Consider the following 6,057-nt stretch of genomic DNA (forward strand, 5'->3'; position numbering starts at 1 on the left):
CTGAGATCGAGTCACGCATCGGGATCCTTGTGGCAGAGAGCCTGCTTCTTCCTTTGCTTCCTACTTTCCCTGTTGGCGCTTTTCCTCTATCTGACAAATAAGTAAAATATTTAAAAAAAAAAAAAAGTGAACACACATCCGTGGCCTTGCAGATAAAGAAGGCTCAAGGTTTCTTGCAAGCATCTATATTGTCGAGTGGGTTTAGGGGCACACCGGAGGGCTTGGGGACAACCATTCGCCCAGTGAGTTCCTCCCCACTTCTCTCACCTGCCTTAATGAGGGAGCCATGACCTCAGTAAATACGTGTCCTTCCCCTGCTTCTGAAGACAGAAACGGGATCATCACTAACCCTCGGCCAAACCCTCATAGTTCACAGAGAACTCTCACATTCCTTCTTTGTTGCAACCCTTGACCAGCCCTGGAAGGTAGGAATCACATGCCCATTTCTCAGATGGGGAATCTGAGACTCTGAAACAGAGTATGCAGCCAGAGCTTGTCCCAGAGGAGCCTCAGCTGGACCTCGTGCCTGTCTGACTCACGAGCTGTCCCCTCCCCAGGGATGGCGCCATAGGCGCTCCAGGAATGGGGCCTCGGTCCAGTCTTGGGCCTGCGGCGCTGGGAAAACCTGTGTCACTGAAACCATTACGTCAGAGGCCACTCCGTTCCTTCACCTAAGGTCATGTCCAGCAGCTTCCTGGCAACTGGAAATTCACAACCAGGCTCTGGGTGTGTCAGTCAGCTGGAGACAACTACCAGCACTGTCTGCTGAGGGGCTCACTGGCCCTGCCCTCCTGGGGGCTAACGCCTACCCCGGCACCTCCCTCAGTAAAAACAACTGGAGGTGGTGTAAAAACAACTTCTAGCTCCTTCTTTAGCATGCCCCTGGGGTCTTGCCCTTTTGTGTCACCGACCCCAGAGCCTAAACCTCTCATTTTTTAAATGCATAAAATAAAAGACATCAAATTACAGAGGAAACCAATTAAAATATAGTTGCAAAAATAGCTTATTTACAATAAATTAATATAAGTGCTTTCTTTATTATTACACTAAATAATGAGATCTAAATAACAAGCTCTAATGTCTGACATAATTTGCAGGAGTGATGTGTATAAGTGATATTATATTTGCAAATATCTCACGATAGGAAAATAACTTGGATTCTGTGGGTATCACAGTTGTCAAACCTACTGGTTTGGGGCCTACATTCATCATAGAAGGAAATGCTACATTTCAGTTAGAAGTTAGTGAAAATAAAGATCTTACTTTTTCCCCAACCAAGTTCATGAACCCCTGGGTGAGGGGATGGGGGCTCAGTAGAGTCAGGGTTAAAAAGCCCTGTATGCCCATTTTATACTTGTATAGGGATTTAATCCCCTGCTGATAAGCAGGATACAGTAGTGGTTGGGAGCTCCAGTCTGACAGGGAGACAACTTGCATCCAAATCCCCACTCTGTCCCCTTCATAGTTGCGTGACCCAGAGAAGTTACACAACATCTCTGGGGACCTCAATACTTCATCCCTAACAGAGGGTGGTGATAGTAATCACTACCTCAGGACACTAGTGCTTAGCCCAGTGCCTGACACACAGTAAGGGCTCTATTAATTTTCATTTTGACTGATTGTTTTCATCTGACCTTCCAAGAAAGCCCTAAAGCCAGTAATTAACTCCATTTTTCCTTCTGAAGAAACTGAGACTCAGAGAGGAGAAAGTTAAGTGCCCAGCATAACATAGGCTTTTTTAATCATGATACAGCCAGAGGAAAATTCCAGAAAGGTAATCTGAAAGAAACGCAAGTCTGGACAGTGAAGAGATCCTAAGAAGAAAGGCAAAATTATCTAACTACTTGCCAATTAGGTGATGTGTTTAAATTTAAAACACTGCTTTAGAGTTTTTTCCTAAAAAGTAAAACTATGCTATTGCTGAATACATATCAGAGCCAGTCATTCTAAGCAAAGCTGGCTCTCTCTATTCTCCAAAGTAGGATTCCACGAACTGTGAGCTGCCACACCGACACCCGTGCCTCTTGGAGAAAGCCCCCATCTCTCTCTCTCTTAGGCCATGAGGTACTGTGGAGCAGCCTTCCCATACCTACCCCCACCCCCCCTGTGATCTATATGAGCCACAATTCAAAGGCTCGCACAAGACCCACACCAAACAAAACCAGGGTCAACCTGGTGGTTTCAGTTAGAACATTAAGAAAAGGGCCCTTTCTTTCTCTGAGGGTTACTGAGAGCTATTTCAGCCATCTTCTTCAGCACATGAGGAGAGCCTGTGTGATGAAGAAGACAAAGCTCAGGGGAGCAGGACTGATCACTGGAGAAATATCCTCAGGTCAAGACCTAAGGACCTGGGTCAAACCATACCTGATGGCTGTTTCTACTGTACATGTTTTGCTTCTGTTTAATGTGAGTTAGGTGTCTGCCACTTGCATACAAAATCATCTTACCTAACCAAATCTCCTCCTTATTTTCCTGCCTCCAGCCTCCCTAGTTCAGCTCATTGGTTTCCACTGGGCCCCAAACTCTTATAGACCTAAATCTACTGCAGTTTCTTATCCTTCTGGTGGAAAGAGGATGTCTTCAGCCCCTCACCATCCACTGTCTGCCACCACCACCCAGGGGAGCCATTTGCAGATTTAGGGTTCCCGAGAAGTCCCTGAGGCTACATTGTCCTGGAGTTCAGTTCTGGGCTCTCTGCTGTGGTCGCAGGATGTCTGGTCTTGAGCCCAGTTCTACATGGTATCTGCAGGCCCTGATATCAAGACCTTCACTCTGTGAGTCCAGTGTCTGAGTACACAAGATGAGTGCTTCCTGAGCCAATCACTTTCCTCCCTGCTATTCACTCCAAGGAAGGTCGTCAACACACCAGCATCTTTCCACGTAGTCCTAGGCTGACTCGTAGCAAATTTTCGACACTGTTTCTATAACTGGCAAAGAAATGGCTTGGAAAGTCAGACATGGGGTAGACTATTAAAGTGAAAATAAATGCCTTATGGAGATCATTTAAACCTAAGCCATTACAAATCCCAACTATAAGGAGGAGGGCTAAGACTTTCTAATGCCCTGACAGTTAAAATAGTCATTAAAATCCAGCTTGATTCTCTAAGCCATGATTTTAAAGTCCTATCGGGAAAACTCGAGAGGACAGAGTGGGTTTGTGTGGCGATGGGGACAATTATGGGGGTGGCGAAAGGAAAGAAAGTGAGTTTTCTCCTCCTAGCTTCAGGGCAGCCCCTTTGTGCAGCCAGCATGGTCTCAGGACCTCTCACAGAGAACTAACTGTTTCTGAAAGCTTCCTTAAAGACGGATTTCCAGGTGAGACCACAGGAGGCTCAGAATAACTTGAGAGTGGAGAGCATTTCCCCCTTTGGGCACCAGAGAAAGGAACAGAGCTTAGGATGATGGCCACAGGACCATGACTATGTGTGGCCCTTCTGGGCCAGGAGTTGAGTCCTGGGCACTGCCTTGGGTGAGGCATACCTGAGGTAAAGTCACAGATCTGAAATTCAATGGCCGTAGCCCTCATGGGCTGAGCACGTCCTCTGTGTGGGGCACCGTTCTGAGACTTGGTGTGCCCTACCTCGGTTTCACCTCAGAGTAGACCCACGGAGTCACAGGGCTTATACAAGGAAGCTCAGGCTTTAGAAGGTCAAATTCTCATGTCCATTATTTGTTGCTGTATTCAGAATTACCTCAGAACTTAGTAGCTTAAACCACTTTTATTTATCATCTCAGATTTTCTGTGGGTCAGGAATTTAGAAACCTCCTGGTGAGGTGGTATTGGCTCCAAAAAGGTTGTAGCGTAGATATTGGTCAGGACTATCGATGGCTAAAAGCTGGTCTACAGCTGGGGGATCCCCTGATAGGAAGACTTGCTCGTGCAGCTGGAGGCAGGAGGCTTCAGTCCCTCGTCTCGTAGGCCTCTCCACAGCGCTGCTGGGAGGTACCAGCAACATGGTGGCCGGCCATGCCCAACATGGGTGATCAAGGAGAGAGACCAAGGAGGAAGCCACCATGCCTTATACATCCTAACCTCAAATGTTGTGCCAGAAGCTTCTGCCACACTCTGTACCCTCTGAAGGGTAGAACAGCTAGCTGAGCTAGAACAGCTCAGCTCACACTTAAGGGTACAGGACTTGGGCTCTACTTCGTGAGAGAAGAAGTATCAAAGAGTTTGTGGACATCTGCTATAACTACCACAGTACATTATACAAGATCACTACATGGCTGCACCAGAGAAGAAGGCCTGGCTTCAAGGCACGACACTATTTTGCCCCTCAGCGAACAAGAGGAAAACCTTCCCCCGATGTGTCTGTGACACAAACATTGGAACAGAGGAAACCTGCACATGGTACAATATTCAAAATTATCCAAAAAGGGTATATAGTAGAAAGAAGTCCTGCCTTCCCACTCCAGGCCCCTTCTTCTTCTCACATGCAACTGTTGCTGATGGTTTTGCCCAAATCCTTCCAGACCTCATTTAAGCCAGTGGTTTTCAGTGTGACTTCAGCCAGCAGAAACAGCATCACCTGGGAACTTGCAGGAAATAGAAGTTCTCCGGCCCCACCTCAGACCTAATGAATCAAAAACTCTGGGGCTGGGGCCCAGCCCTCCGTTAAAAGCCTTCCAGGTAAGCCTGGTGAGCATCAAGGGTTAAGTACCACTCCTCTGTGCATGTATAAGCAAGGCAGCGAGCAATCCACTCCCAGCCCTTTACGCGATCCCTCCCCCCCCCTCCCCCCCCCCCCCCCCCCCCCCCGTCTAGACGTCTAGAGTGTCTTCAGTGAACTTTCGTACATCCTAAAATTATCTCATCCATAGCACAATTTCAGATGCATTGTATTATCCCTGAGTAAAAACTATGAGACCTTGATATCATTTGTCCTGCTTCAGTAATTCCTTTTTTTTCTTAATGTAGTGGGAACTGGCACCCCCCCCCGCCCACTCCGAAAACAGCCAGCATGCACCTTGATCTCTGGCAGATCCTGGGCCTTACCTGCAGTTGAAGAAGTCCGTTCAAGAAGGTTCCACAAGTCGTCTCTTATGTCCAGATTCCATAGTATTTCTTTTTTTTTTTTTTAAGATATTATTTATACATTTGACAGAGAGAGACAGTGAGAGAGGGAACCCAAGCAGGGGGCGTGGGAGAAGGAGAAGCAGGCTCCCCGCTGAGCAGGGAGCCCGATGCAGGCTTGATCCCAGGACCCTGGGATTGTGACCTGAGCCACCCAGGCGCCCCTCCATAGTATTTCTCCTGCTGATATCCTGCACTTTTCTTCCACGTGCAGACGAGGTATGATGGCCGGATGTCACTGGGAGATCTCGTTTCTGCCGATGCCTTTTTGATTATTGTAGAACTCCCTGTTCATACGAATATGATTGAGACCTGTGAATTTTGCTCCCAATAGTTATACTAATGATAATAATAATGGCAATAGGAATAAGGTGGTTGTACCCTAAAGAAAACGAAACACACCCAAGAAAACAAAATACTCTAAATTCTAATCCCGACAAATCAGGAAATGCCTCTTTATTTTATCAAATGTATTCCAACTACAAAAGAGCCCACTAGAGGCTTCCTTCAGCTAGCAGCTCTAGTTAACTTTAAGCATGATTCGATTTACAAAAAGCCATTATTCACTTATGCAATGTTCTGGGAACGCATCCATGGAATAAAGTGACGTCTGCTGGACAGCCGGGCCGTGATGACAGTGCTGATGTCCTCAAATTGTGTTAATAACAAGCAGCACATCTTACCTTTTTATATTCCACGTACTCAAAAAGCAGTAACTAAAATTAAACATCACATTTCGTTCTTTTCTAGGCGTTATATCAACAAGCAAGCATCTGGGACTTCTGGCCGTGGGTCAGAATATAGATACTATGGGTATTCATGTGTTTCTAGAGCACGTTATCTGTAGCAAGTTGGTTCATGTTATCTTGGACGTATGAGTTATCTATTATGGCATAACAAATTACCCCCAAACTTAGCACCTTTGGCAACAAATATCTATTATCTCATACATCTTCTGAGGGTCAAGAATCGAGAGTGGCCTG

The sequence above is a fragment of the Neovison vison genome, chromosome 1 (genome assembly GCF_020171115.1).
Source record: "Neovison vison isolate M4711 chromosome 1, ASM_NN_V1, whole genome shotgun sequence".
Taxonomy (NCBI): domain Eukaryota; kingdom Metazoa; phylum Chordata; class Mammalia; order Carnivora; family Mustelidae; genus Neogale; species Neogale vison.